Raw genomic sequence first — 22,026 nt, forward strand, 5'->3', positions numbered from 1 at the left:
AAATTCTCGAGAAAATTATTCTTCAAGAATTACGTGAGTTAGTTTTCGAACACCCGATACACACACGATGCGTTCATCTAATCGCTCGTCATGGTTCGCTCTTTCTCGCAAGCTCGGCTTGGCATTTCCATTATGGAAATTATATTCGTATTAAAAAAAAAATTGGGAACGAAAGAAGAGAAAGCAGAAGCCAGCCACGGCCGCCATCTCTTTTCTGAAGAAAAAAAAAAGAAAACACGGACGGATATGCGCCCGCACGTCATACCGCGTTCGCGTTTCGCGAACTAACTGGGGGGACTGCAGCCGGTTCCCGTGGGATCCACGGTGACCTGAGTTCTGCTGGTGATAGCGGGGGATGCGGAGGAGGGGGTCACGTTGATCTCCGCCGTCGGGCTAGTGTTACCGTGTTACCGTTGTTCCCGCCGCTGGTGCCGCTCCCGGAAGTGGCCTGCTGGATACCGGCAGGCTTCTGGGTCACGTGGGTCTGATAGTGCTTGGCCAGGTGGGCCTTCTGGCGGAAGCTCTTGCCGCAGAGCAAAGCAGGCGAACGGCTTTTCGCCAGTGTGCGTCCGGATATGCATGTTCATGCTGTACTTGTACTTGAAGCCCTTGCTGCAGATGCCGCAGTAATGCAGGTGTCACGTCTCAGTGACCAACTTTTCCCCTAGATGCCTCAGTTCCAGAGAAAAGTGCGCTCTCTTTGTTTTCAAGGCAACCTGCTTACACCGGCTATACCTTGGGGATGCCGAGAGCGAGGATATACCGATGGATACCGAGGATATCCGACTTATCGATTACGGAAAATATAAGAAAACTGCGAAACTCTATAATGGGATGATGTTAAATGAATCGTGACTCTTGAAATATATATATATGTAAAAGGTATTTATAAAAATGGAATTTCGATATTTTCTATCAAATCTATTAACTGGTCGATATCGATATTACCTGCGATATATTGATCTATGAATTCCAAGAGTATTTCAAGAATTCGAGCTTGCTCGTCGTCTGTTAAGGCGAAAAAATCTTTATCGTTACAAGAAGGCTTCATTGAAGAGTCTGTAAGTAATTCTCTATTTCACGTTGATTTCCCGGTGACTGAGATTTTAATTGGGTTATCAGATCTATTGATTTTAATGAAGGGTTTTCGATCGTATCCTTATATTGTATAATTTCCAAATAGTAGTTACAGAAAGAGTCAAATTCTATGTTTGAGGTAACTACTTGGCGAAATTTCTGTGAAGTAAAATTTTCCGGTAAGTAAAAGAGGAATTTAGCCTTATTCCTTAAAGCTGAGATAAAACTTTCTGGAAGAAAAACCCTTTTATCTGATTTGACGAGATTATGTCTTGAGTTCAATTCTAATCTCTTGATTCGACGGAATAGGGAAGCGTCACGATATTCACGGGTTACTTTCCCTGCTCTATGCTTTTTCCTTTTAAATTCTGATTGTGGTTTTACCATTTAAGGAGGTAATATTAAGGGAAATATATATATATATATATATATATATTCCTTCAGGCAGGTAGATTATAGTATCGGTTAGGGAAATTGGTATTTGATTTATTCTTATTATTATTATTGACTGAATCAGCGTCAATGTACATTAACACATTATACATTTATTCTGTAATTTTAGTTTAACTAAAACGTCAATGAAGGAGTAGATTATAAGGATATGTGGATGTCTCCGGCATGACAGTGGATGCCCGGGGACGATGGAACTTGAGGGCAGAATAAAGTTATAATAGCGGAATTTGTGTATAAGGGCAAGGAACTTGGGATGCTTCCGGCATAACAGTGGATGCCCGGCAGCGACGGAAGAATGGGGAAATGGATAATAATGTCTTAGTACGGCATCGCTAAGATGCTATACCCTGGTATAAGGAAAGACGTTTATGCCGATAATAATGTTAGAAAACTCATGCAGATCCAAATATCGCTTGATATATTCAACGAAGCGTCGGTTAAACGAATTGAATTAGGATGTCGGATGCCTCCGGCATGACAGTGGATGCCCGGAGACGATGGAGACCTGGGTTTGGCTAAAATGTAGTAATGAATTTTAGGAATAAAAGTAGGAGGGTGTGGATGTCTCCGGCATAACAGAGGATGCCCGGAGATAGGGGAATCTTCAGAGAAGGGAAGAAACGACGCTCAATTGATGAGGACGATATGTGGAATTCTAATTAATATTTGGCTTGACGCTTTTCAGAATAAAACAATAAATTATAATAAATCTTATGCTGGAGTAAGATGAAGGAATACTGCCAGCGACGTGCTAGTGCTTGACAGTATAATTATTTATTTAATCCTCAATATCTTGTTTCAGGAAATGTTGTGAATGCGAGGGAGGTGAATATTATCTTAAGGATATTAAATATACAGGCGTAAAAGAATCTTGTACTTACCACTCAGATGTCGATTTCTGCTGGTCTCGCTCGCCTTCGTCTACGCAAGGTCTGGGAGTCTTCAAGAATTGACACAGTGAATTTGCACAATTACAACTTCTTTATTTGAATTTTTGCTGGACAAAGTGTTGGTTTTTAATTATAACGAGTGGTTAACGAATAGTAAAGAATAGTGACAAAGTGATTACGAAAATAACGACTAACAGCGAGTCTGTCTTACTGGCTAATTAGTAATGAACAAATGAGTGCTCGCGCTTAAAATCCGGGGTTTATATACTGGTGATTTCTTTGTTCCTTGCGTGATCTTTTAGCCGTAGGAATCCTTGAGTAAGATGATCCCTACGTCGGGCTACGTCATTCTCGGAAGCACCACCGAATTACTTGTCAATTGTTTTGACATATCTCTTTCATAGAAGCGCGGCGGTGATCAAAGATAATATGTGAATTCATCGGAGATGTCTGTTGACATCTCTGGTAAATCAATGCTTGATATATTTATGACTTCCTCTTAGATCACCTCACGCGTCAAACTATGCGCTCTTAATTTAGTATTTAATATCTATCATTAGCGGTGTTAGGATTACAGAATCATTTTATATGTATAACTTCCTTTATATTTTAGAAAAAGGTTCAGAAATTTACGGCTCAATTTAGTTAGAATAGATTTAATAGTTAATTTTAAGTTATATCGTATAGAGAAAGTCATTTCCACTGGTTATGATTCCATAATGAATTTTAAATAAAGTATTTCAAAGTATTTAAATATATTCGTAGTTATTCGTATTTAAGGTCAATTCAACAATTCCCTTGAAATGCTTTACTTGTTATTACCTAAATTATTTATTTTCGGTCGCATTTGGTTAAAGTCTAAATTTAAACTTTAGCGTGCATATAAAGTCCTCATTATATATTAATTGAGGGAGTACATATTTAATTAGCAGGCTAAATAACCGTATAGAATAAGAACGGTAAGCAATTGTTATAATCAATATATTAAGTGTTAGAATTCGTATATGCATATATTAAAATTAACATTAATAGTAATATGATTAATAATAGTGAGTGAAAAATTGAATTATAAGTAATAGAATTGAATATTCATTCTTATTCCATGGGTATAGTAAAGGAACAAGATGGGTAAGCGAATCGTGACTAAATCTAGTAAGTTTAAGATGGCGGGACGTCACAATATTCATTCTTATTCCATGGATATAGCAAAGAAATAAGGTGGGTAAGCGAATTGTAACTAAATCTAGTAATTTTAAGATGGCGGGACGTCACACCTCCCCCCTTATTTAAGAACAAATTCCGATGTGCTCGTAGGGATTTGTTCTAGAGTCTTTAATCGCTCACTTAGAGTCTGGTACGAATAAATTTCGGAAGTTGAGGTTACTGGTTCGACGACAGCGTCGGTGGATTTGTTTATTTCCGGGATCTCCTCTGTTGTTAATTTTTTAGGCGCAGTCGGAGTCTGAGTCGGTATTTCGTTGGTTTGGATGTTGTCCCTTTTGTCAACGGGTCCACGTGCCAGGTGCAATAACAGATGTGTGACAGAGCCCCAGATAGCTCCGAATAAATGCATGCTGCATCCGTATGCGGCATGCAAGGCGTATCCGTGGATAGCTGTATCAACCACGAGTTTAACGATGCGGATGACTAACAGGATGCCGAATATTCCAGCAGTTGCTGAACCAAAGGTGACGAACCCTCTCCATACTCGAGAAGCGGTGTTCTCAACTATTTTATTGAGAGAGGCTTCATCCAATAGGCTGTACATCGAGATTGCATCTCCGTTGATGGAATGGCCGGTGAGTCCTCTGGCAATGGTGTTGAGAAGAGCAGGTTTCTCTGCAGGAAACATGATGTGATCTCTCAACTTCTCTATATCCTTTTCAGAGTATATTCCGCTGACAGCGAGTGGTCCTGGTGTTAAATACTTCCAGGACAAGGTTGTCATGGGTTGTAGTTGCTGCGGAGCCGATTGTCTGACTTGCACGTCAGGTGTGAACTGCACCCAGGTGTCTTCGATGCGATACATGGTGGGTAATTCATAACTGCATTCCCTTTGATTCCCAAATTTGGTAATTATTCGGGATTTGGGAGTAAGGAAAAATGAGGAGTTACGTACAGTTACAGGTAACTCGGTATAACATTCTTTAGTTTTCCTTATTATAACGTCCACAGGTATGCACTTTATAACTTGTGTAGCCTCCCCAGTCGTCACTGCCATATAGCCTGGTCCTTTCATTAATCGATATGCAAATTCGTCTGGTTGAAGGGTGGCAAATGACAAGGCGTTAGTTATAACCTGTCTTTCTAATTCACATTTCTGTTGCATAACATTATGATACAAAAAAGCCATTTGATGGCGAACATGTTTCTCTACATATACGAATTTAGAGTTCATGTAGGCGAAGATGTCTAAGTTGTCCACCGGAATGATGCCTCGATGGACGAAAGTATTTCCCTCCTTGGTTTCAAGAATAAATAATTTTGGATGTTCTGTGCCCAGTAAGGTGTATCCGCACAAAGGCTACTCTCTGGTTTTGGTGAGGGCAAAGGTAATATCTTGTGTCGTTAAACTATAGATGATTGGGGACGAAGAGTCGGTCATATCATCCTTGATTACAGTTGCTGGGCCTTCATAAAGGACATCGTATTGATGGAAATTACAAGATGACGTAGGCACAGGTTTCCAGTAAGTATATCCGTCATCTGAATCAATACAGAAACTTTCACTGAACGTACATACAGTTCCGGATTTTAATATTATTTTCCCGGAATTTAATTGCACAGGAACGTGTGAAGATTTTGTGGATATTTTGACTGAGGCTTGAACCACGACGTCGTCCCAGGTTCCGTAGGAGTCGGAATACTGAGTACTCTTACAGCTTCCATCGTTACTGAGACGTCCTGCTAGGGTGAGACTGCGATAAGTAGTCTGGTTGGCCTTTAGTCCATACACGAGGTTTCCAACTCCTAGAGAGAGCGTTCCATCCTGGAACATCCTTAAGCACTGCGTGTATCCAGTTTCGTGAATATAATCCGCTCTTCCATTCTGAACTACAGCGACATGTGAGTGCATTCCGCAGTAATAAATCGTTCGCGATATTTCGACCTTACATTGAATAACTTCAGCATGATTATAATTAGAGAGTTGCAAGAGTTGAACGTATGTATCGCTTGCGTTAGGTTTTCGATAATCGAGATTACATTCGCCAACATCTAGCAAGGATACTGAAGTAATATTTAGATGCTGTCCGCCGCAATCAAATCCAATGAGGGCATCGGTGGCCGCTACAAGGATCACTATCGCAAGGTATTCTAACATTTCTGTAATTATACAATATACTTATGTAACTTATGAACTATAACTCATACTTATCCTTAATTATTATTCTTATTTCCCCCTCTTTTTTTTATTTCTTTAGTAGTTTTCTTCTTATATATATTTCTTAATATTATATCGAATTTATTACTTATTAAATTTGTCTAATTATTAATAAATGAGGCATTAAGCAGTTAATATTGGAATACGTGCATGTAAGTAGAGGCTTATAAGATGTATGTATTTTATTCATTTTATCTTATTCTAAGAATTTTTAAATGGGCGTTTTTGTATATATTTATTATTATTATTATTATTATTTCTTATTTATTTATTTTTCATGTATGTATATGTAAGAGTTGATTACCTTAATTACAATTGATTATAATGCGAAAATATATATAGTACTTAATAATAATGATTATGTCATATAATAAGGTTCTAAGATATCCTCCCGAATTTCGTCTAAGTTCTCAGGAGGAGGAAGCTCGGGTAACACTCCTAATTCTACGGTGCGGTTGGCGTTTACATCATAGCGGAATATACTTATGTTATCCATATCATAGTAGTCTACTTCACTTAATAGGCGGTACTCTCTTATATACGCAGAGAAGCACTGCTCGCACCTAAAAACTGACTGGATTCTTGTTTCCAGGGGTTTTTTACATGCTGTACATCGAATCTCTGCGATAGGGCCTTCAATGAACTCATGGCTATGAAGAGGTGCTGAGAGAGCTTTAAGCAAGGGGTAGACGGGGCAATCAGCACAGTATATGGTCCTAGAGGGCATCATCTGTCGTCCAATTCTTTGTACGCATTTTACTACGTACAACCCCGGGTAATCTCGTAGTAATTTGTGAATTTTTAGTTTATACGCTACTGGGATGCACATTCTAAAAAAAAGGAAGGTAATATCTTTTACTATTTACTTATTATTACTCTTATTATATATATATTTTATTTTTCTCACTTTACTTGATGATTTCACGTCTTATTTCCTTGTGACGTTCCCTCGAGCGTCCCAGTAACGTACTGACTCTTCTCTAAATGTTTATCCTTTTGTTTATATCTTAGACCCTTTCTTTTCACTGTTAGCATTACGGCCTGACACTTGTAATTTGATACGCGCCACATTCATTCTCATATGCTTTCCCCAATCAATCGCCGCTCTCACATTCTTCTTTTTGTTTCTTCATCTCAATCTTACGAGATTTTGTAGTTACGTTATTTAGAATTTTATAATTGTGGGGATTCGAATTCCGAAATTTGAGAAGTGGATTGAGTTTCGTTATCGCATCGTTATAAACAAAAAGATATATGATTTTGTGTGATTTGACGTCATATAATAAGAGTGCGATGTTATTAGGGTTACATTTTTTGAAATCGATAATAAATTGTACATAAGATCTAAAACAATCGTCGCATTGTAAGATTGAACGCATTTCCACTATTTCATTTTTACATATACTGCATTTGTAAGGAGTCAAATTTCTATCCAGAAAACCATGAAGTATTTCTGATTCATAATCAAGCGGTTTCCTAGCTTCGTAACATTATTATTACAAATTCTGTTATGTGGTTCGGTGAATTGCGAAGTCGGGGTGCGCACACATTTTATTTCATATAAGTTCGGAAAAGAAATTAAAAGAGGGTGCGGTGTATATTTATAATTTTTTGCTATGTACATTTCAAAATTCTTATTAAAATTTTCAGAAGGACAAAATTAATTATTCTTTAATGTATGTTTCCTTCTCGATTTAAAGCGGTAATGAGAGAAATTAAATGTTTTAGGTAACAAGTCTGGCGTTCATGTAAGGATCTAAAAGTAATAATGGATTGTGAGCAGTTATCATAAACAATCATTGGTGTGGTGATTTATCTAAGAGCAGGTGACAATACATTGGAAGGAAAAATAATCTAGCATGGGCATTACAGGATCTGTTATAACGGAGTTGATGAAGTTGTGTTCCCTTTTGCGATAACAATAGATTTTAACGCAATAGGAGAAACGAAGATGATGATATGTGGTTAAAGAAGGTAATGCTTTAGTTGGCGGTGCCAATATATCTGAAACCAAAGATAGTATATTAATTTTCATCCGGGTTCGATATGAGAAATTTTTAGTTTATTAATGTGTACGATTCGAGGTTTATTCTTGACCATAATTTTAACATTGCCGTGAGATAAAATTTCTATGACTTCATGAGGACCAGTATATTGGTCGGAAAATTTCCCTTTCGCGGGTTCTTTTAATAAAAATACATATGAGCCTTCACGAAAGTTTTGAGGGTTTAGATTTTTATCATAATAATGCTTACTTCTTTCTTTAGATCTTATAAGATTTTGACGTGCTTCTTTTTGCAGGTCACATACTTGATTAAACAGATTTATTAAATAGTCCTGGTAAGTGGGTTCAAGATTTGCATCGATTGGTGCGTGGGCAGAAGGTAGTCGTGCTATATGACCGAAGACTAATTCGAAAGGTGAGAATTTGGTTCCTTCATAGACACTAGTGTTATATGAAAACATTGCCAAATTAATATAATTATCCCATTCCTTTTCTTTTAAAATTTGAGTTTTTAGATATTCTATTAATACGTGATGTGATCTTTCGATTGAGCCATTAGATTGTGGGTAATAAGCAGTAGTTTTAAAATGTTGGATTTTGAATTTTTTAGTTAAATTTCGTATTAAGGCGGATAAGAAGTTAGTTCCCTGATCTGTAAGAATGGGTTTAGGGGCTCCGTATATACAGATGAAATTTTTCGCGAAAGCATCAGCTATAGATAAGGAGGTTGCATCTCTTAATGGAACGGCTATTGAATATTTTGTTAGTAAATCTTGCATAGTTAGGATATATTGGTATCCGGAGGTTGTAATAGGGAGGGGGCCCACGATATCTAAAGATACCTTATCGAATGCAGAACCGGGAGTATCTGTAATTATCATAGGCTGTTTTGTTTTAATCCGCGTTAATTTCTTTAATTGACATTGACGACATTTTTGAATGAAGTTTTGTATATCTCTCTTCATGGTGCTCCAATAATAATGAGGTCTTAATCGATTGTACGTTTTAGTAATGCCTTTATGACCACCGTGCGCTGATGCATGATTTTCTATTATTTTCTATTATTAATGCTTCCCGTTGTTCGGCGGGAGGAATTTGTACTAAATTTTTACAAATAGTAATGCAAAGCGGTAATTCCCTTATATATGCCTGAATTCGACTTATTATGTGATGCCAAGGTAAATCATCAAAGTGATCGGTTTTACTAATACTGAATGAGGTTATTTGCAATTCAGTCACTACGTCTAAAAGTGATTGTATGCAATTTTCCAACGATTGAGCTTCTACGCGTGTTCGATTTTCGAGCTTAATTGGAAGTGATATTAGAGTTCTCTGACCGAAAGTTTTCACATTAGCCCTCTCGTGAGTAAGATCTTGATAATTTGGTAATAAATTAGCTGCTTGATATTCTTTGGCACCATTATCAAAAGGAGTTCCGTTTAAGTAAATGAAAATTACATGGTTATCTGCCTGTTTTAATAAGCTATCTCGGTTTTCAGTAATGATAAGTTGATCGATATCTTGGTATTCTTCGTTAATATCGAAAATTTCTTCGTATATGTGATTTTCGCTATAATCTGAATTGTCAACCATCCGCTCATCCTTATCCTCCTTGTCGTCGCTTGAATATTCTTGTATTACTATATTCGGTTGTTCTAACACGGGTTCATTATTTTCAGATTGTGAGTCGTACGGAGAGAATTCAGATAGTGGAGATAATGCATCTTCAATTATATCAGATCTACGTTCGGAGGAAATAGAGTCGTTAGAGGAGTCTTCGGGGTTATTAGCAATGAAGAAGGGTACAACACAATCAGCAGGAGGATTTCTAGATAAGGCATCGGCATTATGGTTTAAACTTCCTTTTTTATACTGTATATTATATTCATATTCGGCCAATTTTGTTCTCCACTTCCATAATCTGGAGGAAGGATCTTTAATTGAATGAAGCCAGATTAACGGTTTATGATCGGTTACGATAGTGAAATTTTTTCCGTATAAATAAGGTCGAAAATGGTTAGTGCAATAGACTATTGCTAAGCATTCCTTTTCGATTGTGGAATAACGTTGTTCAGCACTGTTTAAAATACGAGAAGTATAAGCAATCGGTAAGTCTTTCCCAATTTGTCCCTGGCTGAGTACTCCTCCGATAGCATATCCGGATGCATCGGTAGTTAAGATAAATTATTTAGTAAAGTCAGGGTATTGAAGTACGGGTTCGGAACATAAAGAGAATTTTAATGTATTAAACGCTTCTGCTTGATGTAACTGCCAATTAAAAGTGCTATTTTTCTTTAATAAGTCGGTTAGTGGTTTGGCGGCTTTAGAAAAATTTGGAATGAATCGTCTGTAGTATCCGACTAAACCCAAAAATTGCTTAATATTTTTCGCGGTTTTTGGTACAGGAAATTCGGCTATGGATTTTATTTTATTTGGATCGGGCTTAACTCCGTCGGATCCGATTATGTGTCCGAGATAAGCTACTTCATGTCGTAAGAATTCGCATTTATCAGGTTATTGTTTTAAATTTGCATCTCGCAATCTTTGCATTAACTTATTAAATTTAATTTCATGTTCTTTTAATGATCTTGCATATATGACTATGTCGTCCATGTATACAAATAATTCATTACCTTGTAATCCGGAGAGAACATTATCCATTAATCTTTGAAACGTTGCAGGGGCGTTCTTCAAACCAAAGGGCATTCGTTTAAATTGATAATGCCCGTAAGGAGTTGAGAAAGCAGTTTTGGGAGCATCTTTGGAAGCCATGGGAATTTGATGGAATCCGGAAGCTAAATCAAGGACAGAGAAATATTTGGCAGATCCCAATTGATCAAGGATATCCGTTATGTTAGGAAGAGGATAAGCATCTCCTATTGTTTTTTCATTAAGGCAACGGTAATCAATAACCATTCGCCATCTTTTATTACCGTACGAATCGGGTTTTTTAGGTACTATCCATACAGGAGAATTATAAGGGGAGGTAGAATATTCGATTAAATCATGAGACAGGAGTTCATTAACCTGTTTGTTAATTTCGTCTTTGTGAATCGGGGGAAATCGATATTGTTTCGTATGGATGGGGATTTCGTCCGTAGTAGGTATGAAATGTTGAGTAACGTTAGTAGCTTCAAGTTTGTCGTGAGGGAGATGAAATCTATCAGAATGATTAAGAATTAATGATTTGACATTGTCTTCCTCGGGATTTAAATGTTCTAATCGCAGGAGCTGCATAATAGCGGACACGCGGTCGCGGTGGACTTCCTCAGAAGTAGTATTATTTTGAGTCTCGATGAAATACAGAGGATTTTCGGAATTATTTTGAGTCGTCAAGAACCCTCGGGTATTGGCGACGGAATTGTTCATAGAATGATTACTGATCACTGAGAGCCCTAGGATCGCGGTGATATCCTTAAAATCGTTTTTCCTACAGGAGTTCGTTTTTGAATCATGAGAATTACCAATTCCCTTACTCGTCTCATTCCCTCGGGATTTGACGGCGTTACATGGGAATATGAAATCAAAGTCCTGTAATTCGACCGTGGGAACCTCTATATCATATTCTGATTCAGAGGTATTAAAAATAGGTAAATAAGCTTTTCCATTAATGTTCTTGACAATAGCATCTCCGAAGTAAACCTTTTCAAACGGTATACAGCGCGGTATATATCCGTATTGTTTTTCGGAATTAGCAACATGAACAAAAAATGGTGTAACAGATCGTTTCTTGATATGAATAAGAATTGTTTCTATAAACGGAATGCTCGAGTCGTCGTAATGTAGCAATTTGTTTTTATAATCTATCTTAGCCATTCGTTCCTTTAGAAATACATTCCCCAAGATGCCGTCCTGAGGAAAACTGACTGTGTCTGGAATTACGTAAAAATTAGTAGGTCGGTTAAGTAGAAGGATAGTAACAAAGCCTAGGGTAGGGACAGGTTTAGAGGATATACCTTGAAGAGATAGTGTTTTTTCGTTATTCATAATAACATTTGCATTAATAAGATGTTGTTTTATTAAGTTAACACCGGAGCCAGAATCGATCATGAAAGAGCATTTATTCTTTAAGTCAGTAGAAGAGAGAATGACAGAAGGTAAGCTATTATATTTTGCGTCTTCGTTTATTGGTTCGGTACAGGAGATAGGACAGTTGTCGAGGTCTGAGGTAGCGCAATGGTTATTGGAGTTTGTTGAGGACGTCCGATTTGAGCTTCGTTCCGGCGGACGTCGGTCATTACCGGAACGCTCTGTGCGTTTCCCGGATTATTTTGATTATTATTAATAGGGAATCGTGAAGGATTATTTTCAACCGATCGTCTATAAGCGAGTTTCCGACATTTATCAATTAAATGCCCAGGGGCTTTGCAATAACGACAAATTTTTCCAGCAGGGAAGTTAGGTCCAGTTATTCCGGGAATAAGTGGTTTTATAAAAGGAGTTGCGCTATTCCGAGGAGGCAATTGTTGAGGGTTATTATCTGATGACTGGTTAGTGGGTTGAGGAGGTTTTGTGAAATCCGCACGGGGAGAAGTATTAGGTTTATAAGATGATACGGTTCGTTTACGTGCACTTTCTGCTTCTAAGGTTTTAGAAAGTTGTATAGCGGATATAATAGCGTCGTCTAACGAGAAATATCTTTCTAACTTAACGCGGATTAAAAGGTCAGAAGGGAGACCGTTTACGAAATTATCTTTAACGCTCATTTCAATTTGATGTTTTACAATTTCGTCAATGTATCCACTGGGACTAGTCTCTCCGTCGATGATAGCAGTGCGTAATTCTTTTACTCTCCCAATGTAATCGAAAATATTTTCATTCGGTTTCATATAGATGTTTGCTAACTCACCGCGATATTGATCAGTAGATTTATTAGGGCCGAAAATACTTTTCAGCCGTTTTGTAAGTTCGATAATAGTTTCGTATTCTGTATCCTCTATAGCGGCATAGGCATGTCCCTGTAGTTTATTAACTATTAATTGCACCAAATGATATTCTTGATAACAGGGAATTAATTCTAGGGCTCGTTCACACGCTTTGGTGAAATGGAAGACCGAGATATTGTGTCCGTCATATCTTGGAATTGAATCAACTACATCTTTAAGACGGATTGGAGAAGTGTCCGTCGGACTGGATCTATGAGGAGGGTTTCTTACAGGGATATGGTCGTAAATCGTCTGTTGGTTAGGAGGTAAATCTGCGTTTAAATTAGAAAGTTGAGCAACACGTTGATTTAAATTTTCCATTTGGAAAGGTAAAGAGCTCAAAGCAGAGATTTGTTCCTGCAACGTATTTAGTATTATATCAATCTGTCCATTGCCAGCATCCGCGTTTCTACTTTCAATATTTTGTTGCAAAATAGTTAATTCCCGTTGTTTAGCTTGTAATACTTGAGCTTGTTCTTTCAGCATTTTCTCCTTCTCGGTTACTCTTTTATTAAGTATTTCTAGTACCGCGCGACTTACAGTATCGCCTGATTCAGAAACGGTTGATCGTGTATTAGGCATGATTGAATGATAGATCTTGGAGATATATGTATTCGCGTACTTTTATCTATCCGCGAAAATCTTCGTCAGTCCTTTGGCTATCCCACCGCTGCCACCAAAATTTTACGATGTCACGTCTCAGTGACCAACTTTTCCCCTAGATGCCTCAGTTCCAGAGAAAAGTGCGCTCTCTTTGTTTTCAAGGCAACCTGCTTACACCGGCTATACCTTGGGAATGCCAAGAGCGAGGATCTGACTTATCGATTACGGAAAAATATAAGGAAGCCGCGAAACTCTATAATTGAATAATGTTAAATGAGTAGTGACTATTGAAATATATATATTTGTATACGCAAAAGGAATCTATTAAAATGGGATTTCGATATTCTCTATCAAATCCATTAGCTGGTCGATATCGATATTACCTGCGATATATTGATCTATGAATTTCAAGAGTATATCGAGAATTCGAGCTTGCTCCTCATCTGTTAAGGCGAAAAAATCTTTATCGTTGCAAGAAGGCCTCATTGGAGAGTCTGCAAGTAACTCTCTATTTCACACTGATTCTCCGGAAGTTGGGATTTTAATTGAGTTATCAGATCTATTGAATTTAATGAACGGTTTTCAATCGTATCTTTATTTTTTATAATTTCCAAATAGTAATTATAGAAAGAGTCAAATTCTATGTTTGAGGTAACTATTCGAAGAAATTTCTGTGAAATAAAATTTTCCGGTAAGTAAAAGAGGAATTTAGCCTTAGCCTTTAAAGCGGAAATAAAACTTTCTGGAAGGAAGACCCTTTTTTCTGATTTGACAAAGATATGCTTTGAGTTTAATTCTAATCTCTTGATCCGACGGAATCGAGAAGCGTCACGATATTCACGGGTTATTTTTCCTGCCCTATGCCTTTTTCTTTTAAATTCTGACGGCGGGTTTACCATTTAAAGAGGTAACATTATATATTTTTTTTGGCAGGTAGAATATAATGTTGGTTAAGGAAATTGGTGTTTTATTTATTCTTATTATTGTTATTGACTGAATCAGCGTCAACGCACATTAGCTCGTAGTACATTTATTCTTGTAATTTTGTTTAGCTAAAACGTCAATGAAGGAATAATTCATAAGGATATGTGGATATCTCCGGCATGACAGTGGATGCCCGGAAACGATGGAACTTGAGGGCAGAATAAAGTTATGACAGTGGAATTTGCGTATAAGGGTAGGGAACTCAGGATGCTTCCGGCATGACAGGCAGCGGATGCCCGGCAGCGACGGAAGAATGGGTGAATGGATAATAAAATCTGTGTACAGCACCGCGAAGATGCTATACCTATGTGTGTGGAAGGACGTTTTATCCTAATAGCAACGTTAGAAATTTATGCAAATCCAAATATCGTTGGTATATTCAATGAAGCGTCGATTAAGCGAATTGGTTTTAGGATGTCGGATGCCTCCAGCATGACAGTGGATGCCCGGAGACGATGGAAATTTGGGTTTGGGGTAAAAAGTGGTAATGAATTTTTAAGAATAAAAATTGGAGAGTGAGGAGTTCTCCGGCATAGTAGAGGATGTCTGGAGATGAAGGAATCTTCGGAGAAGGGAAGCTGCGACGCTCAATTGATGAGGGCGATTTTTGGAATTCTAGTTAATTTTTGTTTTGACGCTTATCAGAATAGAATAACAAGCTAAAACAATTTGTGCAGGAGTAAGAGGAAGGGATACTGCCAGCGATGTGCTAGTGCTTGACAGTATGCTTGTTTATTTAATCCTCGATGTTTTGTTTCAGGAAATGTTGTGAATGCAAAGAAGGTGAATATTATCACACAAATATTGAATAGACAAGAATGAAGTGGGACAAAAAAATCTGGTACTTACCACTCAGATGTCGATTTCGGTTGGTCTCGATCGCCTTCGTCTAAGCAAGGTCTGGGAATCTCCAAGGATTGACACAGTGAATTTGCACAAGTATAACTTCTTTATTTGAATTTTACTGAACGATATAGCAGATTGATACAAAGTATTAAATTTTAGTTATAATGAATGGTTAAAGAATAATGATAAAGAATAACGGCAAAGTGATTATGAAAATAACGACTAACGGCGAGTCTGCTATACTGGCTAATTATTAATGATAGAATGAACCGCTCGCGCCTAGAATCCGGGGTTTATATACTGGCGATTTCGTCGTTCCTTGCATGATCTTTTGCCGTAGGAATCCTCGAGTAAGGTGATCTCTACATCGGATCACGTCGTTCTCGAAAGCACTACTGAATTACTTATCAATTGTTTTGACATAGATATCCTTTTCATAGAAGCGCGGCGGTGATCAAAGAGTAGTACGCGACTTTCATCGGAAGTGTCGGTTGACATCTCCGAGAAATCAATGTTCGATATGTTTATGACTTCCTGTTAGACCACCTCACGCGTCAAAACTATGCGCTCTTAATTTAATATCTATCATTAGCGGTGTTAGGATTACGGAATCATTTTATATGTATAACTTCCTTTATATTTTAGAAAAGGTTCAGAAATTTACGGCTCAAGTTAGAATAGATTAATTTTAAGTTATAGCGTATAGAGAAAGTTATTTCCACTGGTTATGATTCCATAATGAATTTTAAATAAAGCATTTCAAAGTGTTTAAATATATTTGTATTTATTCATATTTAAGATCAATTCAACAGTTCCTTTGAAATACCTAACTTGAAATACCTAAATTATTGCTTAAATTATATATTTTCGGTCGCGTTTGTTAAAATCTAAATTCGAATTTTAGCGCGTATATAAAGTCCTCATTATACATTGATTGAGGGAGTACTTATTTAATTAGCAGGCTAAATAACCGTGTAGAATAAAACGGTAAGCAAATATTATAATTGATATTTTAAGCGTTAGAATTCGTATGCGCATATATTAGAATTAAAATTAATAGTAATACAGGGTGTTTCATTTTAATCCGACCAGTCGAATATCTCGAAAACCAAGCCCGGGAGAGAAAAATATTTCAGACAAAAGTTGTTTGGTTTCGAGGGGGCCATAAGATGGTATCATTGGTTTGACCTTGAAGAGTCATTTGAAGGTCACGTGAAGGTCACTTCAATTTTTTTAAATGGAACACCCTATATATTTTTGCACACTCTTGTAGCTGACATCGAGAGCTTTCCAAAACACTATCATTAAGTACCTTTTCGTTAAGTACTTTTTGAGTTATGAGGGTTGAAATAATTTCTTAATTTTACATAAACCGTAAAATATCTTGTAAAATATTCACTTTTCGATTATCTTACATTAATACTTTTATGTACAAAATAATGAGAGGAATCAATTGGTGCAAAAAAAACACATAGTTGTTTTTAAGAAAAAATATGGAATTGTTAATTGCAAATTACATATTTTTTCTTCAAAACAACTATGTGTTTTCTTTACACCAATTGATTCCTCTCATTATTTTGTACGTAAAAGTATTAAGGTAAGATAATCGAAAAATGAATATTTTACTAGATATTTTACGGTTTATGTAGAATTAAGAAATTATTTCAAGCCTCATAACTCAAAAAGTACTTAACGAAAAGGTACTTAATTATAGTGTTTTGGAAAGCTCTCGATGTCAGCTACAAGAATGTGCAAAAATATATAGGGTATTCCATTTAAGAAATTTAAGGTGACCTTTATGTGACCTTCAAATGACTGTTCAAGGTCAAATCATTGTCACCATCTTATGGCCCCCTCGAAACCAAACAACTTTTGTCTGAAATATTTTTCTCTCCCGGGCTTGGTTTTCGAGATATTCGACTGGTCGGATTAAAATGAAACACCCTGTATAATTGATAATAGTGAGTAAAATTGAATTACGAATAATAGAATTGAATATTCATTCTTATTCCATGAATATAGCAAAGAAATAAGGTGGGTAAGCGAATTGTAACTAAATCTAGTAATTTTAAGATGGCGGGACATCACACAGGAAACGCTCCTTGCGCTGCACGCTTCCGGGCGAGCCGCCGGAACCGCCAGATTGTTGCTGATTCGCGTTGCTACCGGTATCCGAGCCGGCGCCGCCGTTGCTGGCGCCGTTGGAATTGTTGCGATTGCCGCGTCTAACGTATTTCTTGGGTGGCTTGGTATTAACGCCCACCTGGGCGGAAGGCAGCTGCAGTTGATTCGATTGCTGCTGCCGCTGCTGCTGCTGCTGCTGGTCCACGTCAGTTCGTTGAGCGGGTTGTTGCGGTAGAACGTCTTGTTGAGCGGCCGTAACCACTGTCACGGTGCTCACCTGGCCAAGATCAGTCGGTAACGTGATGGTACCCAGACTCCCGCTCGTTAGGTCCAGCGTATACATCACCATAGTGGTCGCCGACACGTTGCAGACCGGCTCGAGACTGCAGTAGGACTCTACTACTTCGTTCGCGATGCTCTTTAGCTTCTCATAGTCATCCGGTCAATAGATTGTCTGGTCCAATTGCGAGAGTAATAGGTCCTCGTCGGTGCACGTCTGCATAGAATCCTCTTGCTGCTGCTGCTGTTGTTGCTGTTGCTGTTGATCGGACACCATGAGAGCCGTGTTTGCCGAGACCGGCATTGATATAGCGGATGCTTGCGAAGATGACGACGACGAGGAGACCGATTGGGCCGATCCGGTGTACAGTTTGCCCTGAAGAGCACTTCTCAGAAGACTCTCGGCTCCCACGGCGACTGCGGCAGCAGCCGCGGCCGCAACCTCTTGCAGGTTTTGATCCGATGGCTTCCAATCGTTGTTATTGTCGCCCGAACAGTTGATCGAGGACGCGCGTGCACACAGCTCCTTGTTCTCAACGAAGCCGCTGTCATCCGTGGCGTACTGCGATGGCGGCACGGTGAAGCCGCGGCCGTCCGGCCCTGAATGAAACCTATCATTGACACTCCTGGACACATCGCCACTGGTCTGCTGTTCGTGTTCCTGCTCGCCGGAAGACGGTTCCATACTCAGAATAGCGTCGAGGTCAAGATTGGGTCGAAGGGACCAGGAATCTCCGGACGCAGGCGCCGGGCTCTTGCAACAGTCCAATGCGTCCATCGAGTTTGCCTCGTTGTTCAGCACCGTCAGCGTGTAAATGGCACCGTCCGTATTCTGTCGGTCGTTTGCGGCGCAGCCCGCGCGACCCGAGCCTACGGCCTGATGATCGTTGGAACCACCGGTCGCCGAGTGAATGACTCCATCGTTGGTGTGCGTGCTCGAGGACCAGCAGTACTTGTTGAGGTCCTCCAACAGGATGTTACACGTTTGCTCCTTGCCATCGTCTTCCTGGCCCCAGTAATCGCACTCTGACTGATCCATGGCAGTGGTCTCGCCTCCAGTCGATTGAACGCCGCCGTGCTGTGCACGCACATGATGATGCGCGTGATGATGATGCTGATAATGGCTCAGCGACCCGGTGATGGTCGAGACAGGCGGTAGCGCCGTCAGTGTGTTGTTGTTGGTTTCCTTGATGAAGGGCGAGCCACCATGCGAGCCCTCGTGATCCTCGTGGGTCTGCTGAAGGTAACCACCCATAGTGCGGCAGCCGCCGGTGCTGCGATGCAGGAAGCTCTCTTCATCGGAGACGACACCGTCGGCCGAGGCGCAGTGCGGCGGCGGCGACACCACGAAATCGAAGAAGTCCGTCTTCAGCAGGTCCTCGCCGCCGCCTCCCGGCGCGAAAGCCTCCGTCAGGTCCATGAAGACGATATGACGCCACTCGTTGTACTCGGTTATCGACACTTCTCGCTCCAAGTTGGTTTCGTTTACTCGCTCAAATGCGCCGAACGATGCCGACGTCGATCTGCGCTGAATAGCCTTGTCAAACGCAGCGCCCTCGACTCCGCTTCACTCGCCACCGCATCCTCAAATTCCACGGGTTATCTAGAAGAAAGGAAGGGAGATGAGATTAGATGGGCTTTTAATGCGATTTTAATGCAGGTTTCAGCTACTTTGTCCTGGTCTATAGGGTATAAAGGGTTATCAATTTTAAAATAGAAACATCTTGAATTTCTCAGAAGCCTTGGACCTCCATTAACTTAACATGAGAAATTAATTTCGAATATATATAATTAATAAGCGCTAATTTATTAATTGTTTGCTCTAATTTCATCCTTATTAATTAGCAGAAAAAAATTTAGATTAAAAACTGATTTGACTCTCTTCTACTTCTAGAAAACATTTTTAAACCAAATTATAAACCAAAAACAAATATATTATTATAGAATTATAAATGCCAAAATATGTGGCAGATTTCAAGTTTCAAAAATTTCAAGAATTTTGAAAACACTATTTTTATCGGTACAACATCTCATCCTAATTATATAACAATTATATAACAATTATATAACAATTATATAACTAATTATATAACATTATATAACATTAAAATTATATAACATTTAAACTGATCGGAAATAAGTTAACAATATCAATTTGATATTAAACTATTTTCAAAATTAATTGAAATATTCTAGTTTCGAATTTGTTTGCAAAATAAGTTTGAAAACGCTCTGACATTCGTATCGCTACAAAAATAAAATTTAAATAATTAAAAAATTATAAATCTTACATAATGCCAAATATTATATAAAAAAATATATATATAATTATTAATTATAAATATATTTTATTAAATATTTTAAATGATTCGAGATAAGATCTGTAATGTTTTTCATAAATCATCTTACGCAGATTACAAAATGAGTGACAACCGCGTATATAAAACAAGTGAATAATTGTACAAATAACAAATAATTATTATTATGATCATAAATTCATTCAATGATTGTACCGCGTGATGTTTCTCCTTTTGTTTGTTTGTCCACTTATTTTCATGCCACTCGCGAAAATACGATTAATTACGATCGCGCTAATCATCAGAATACAACGATCGTATGTCACTTTACATAGCACTTTCATTAATCGTATATACGACGTCAATTTATATTGCGACAGTTGCATGAAGCTACCATCTGTACTCGACGCAAAAGTCGCACAGTCAATTTACACAACGCTACCTAATGTCGCTAATGAATAGTACACGCACATATTTTGTCCAAATTAAAATGGGACACCCTGTATATATATATATATATATATATATATATATATATATATAAGAATAATATATAAGAATAATATATAAGAATAATATATATATATATAAGATATATATATATATATAAGAATAAAAATGCTAAATAATAAAGATGTATGTGTATATATATATATATATATATATATATATATATATATATATATATATATATATATATATATATATATATATATATAGATTCTTGGGTCCGCTTATCATTCCGGGCTATCTATCACGACTGCCAAGTGTGACAGAGAAAGCAAGACCAGGAGTAGAGAGCGAGCGAGATGACCTATCATCAAAGAGTTCCGAAGTCTCTTACAATCGGTTTCTTCCTCCCCTAACAGCACATGTAGATACTGAGAATGTTCGAAGAATATCGCAAAAGTACAATGCATATATTCTCAGAACACTCGAGATACATACTATGATATACTAACAAGGAGATGCCACGAACTGCGAACTCTACTTTCGAATGAGCTATAGTGCATTCGAAAGGGGAGGTCAAATCATTAAACCGTGTCAGAGGTTTTGGGCCTTAGTTTCTAAGAAATATGTATCTAAATGTAAGCATTTTCTAACTGTAAGGGAAATACAATAGATAATTTACACTCAGCATGAAGCGCGGTAGCCGTAGTGGTTAAGCGTGCGTCTAGTATTTTGTCACATGCCCAAGCTGGGTTCGAGACCGCATGTGTCAATTTTTTTTTTCAAATGACTGTTTAATTAAATTTTTTTAAATTCTTGTACATGATTTATTGTGCTGATTTTTTATGTTTTATTAAATATTTTGCACTTATGTGTTGTAAAAAAATGACAATAGCTTTTACATGTTTTTTATGTCTACCTTTTTATTTATTATAAAATTCTGACATCGCTGTTGACAATGTTGAGGATGAAAATCTATATAAAAGTATTGAAAACATAAATGATTCGCACACCATGAACATTTTATGAATGGAAGCCGTGTTTTACAAATACATTTATTGTTATGTACATTGGGTGGAAAACATAACTGGTTAACGTTATAAAATATATCGCGTTCATTTGCTAACTTCGACGCGTACCAAGCAAATTCGATCATTTTTCTAAACTTCGGAGCAGATAATAAATAATGAGTTAATGATTGTATTCGTATCGCGTCATATCGCGAATTCAATTCTTTTTTTTCTTCGCTAACTATAATATCTGGACAGTTTTGAATTCTTTTTATAATAATTTTTACTTGTCTATAGAAATAGACGTCACAAGGTTGACAGATCGGAGTGCATTTCGGCGGAATTATTTGTAAATTATACGTTGGTTTGTTATCGTCATTTACAAAAATTTCATTATACATGTGAATATTTTTTTGACCTCCCCACGAGTCTACAATCATCAAGAAGGAATTGTTTTCAACATACGGTTTTATGATTGTTTTTAAATATTGTTCATATAAATAAGAGGTCAGTTTGCCCGACTTTGAGCAAACAACAACAACATTTTTACACAGTTTTAAAAGCTCGTCAACTTCTACTTTTACACGGACTCCAAATGTATCTCCCGGTTCTTGTAGGCATACAAATACTTTATCTATTAATTTTCCAGATTTTGTGAGAGTATATTGAGCGGTATATGAATGAGTTACCTTATTTAAATC

The 22,026-nt window shown here is 37.7% G+C and overlaps 1 long non-coding RNA gene and 2 pseudogenes across 1 annotated transcript; 1 reads left to right on the top strand and 2 right to left on the bottom strand.

Moving 5' to 3' along the window:
• Positions 1–284: 284 nt before the first annotated feature.
• Positions 285–18,988, bottom strand: LOC145975753 (uncharacterized; annotated as a pseudogene).
• Positions 3,652–6,450, bottom strand: LOC145975828 (uncharacterized; annotated as a pseudogene).
• Positions 6,527–13,199, top strand: LOC145975942 (uncharacterized). Its single transcript, XR_014440134.1, has 4 exons — positions 6,527–6,647; positions 7,531–7,776; positions 9,487–10,708; positions 12,829–13,199. It is a non-coding gene; the product is annotated as an uncharacterized LOC145975942 (long non-coding RNA).
• Positions 18,989–22,026: the final 3,038 nt, after the last annotated feature.

The sequence above is a fragment of the Camponotus vicinus genome, unplaced genomic scaffold (assembly GCF_025532165.1).
Source record: "Camponotus vicinus isolate PSW18456_S1 unplaced genomic scaffold, iyCamVici1.0 SCAF_8, whole genome shotgun sequence".
In the NCBI taxonomy this organism is placed as follows: Eukaryota; Metazoa; Arthropoda; class Insecta; order Hymenoptera; family Formicidae; genus Camponotus; species Camponotus vicinus.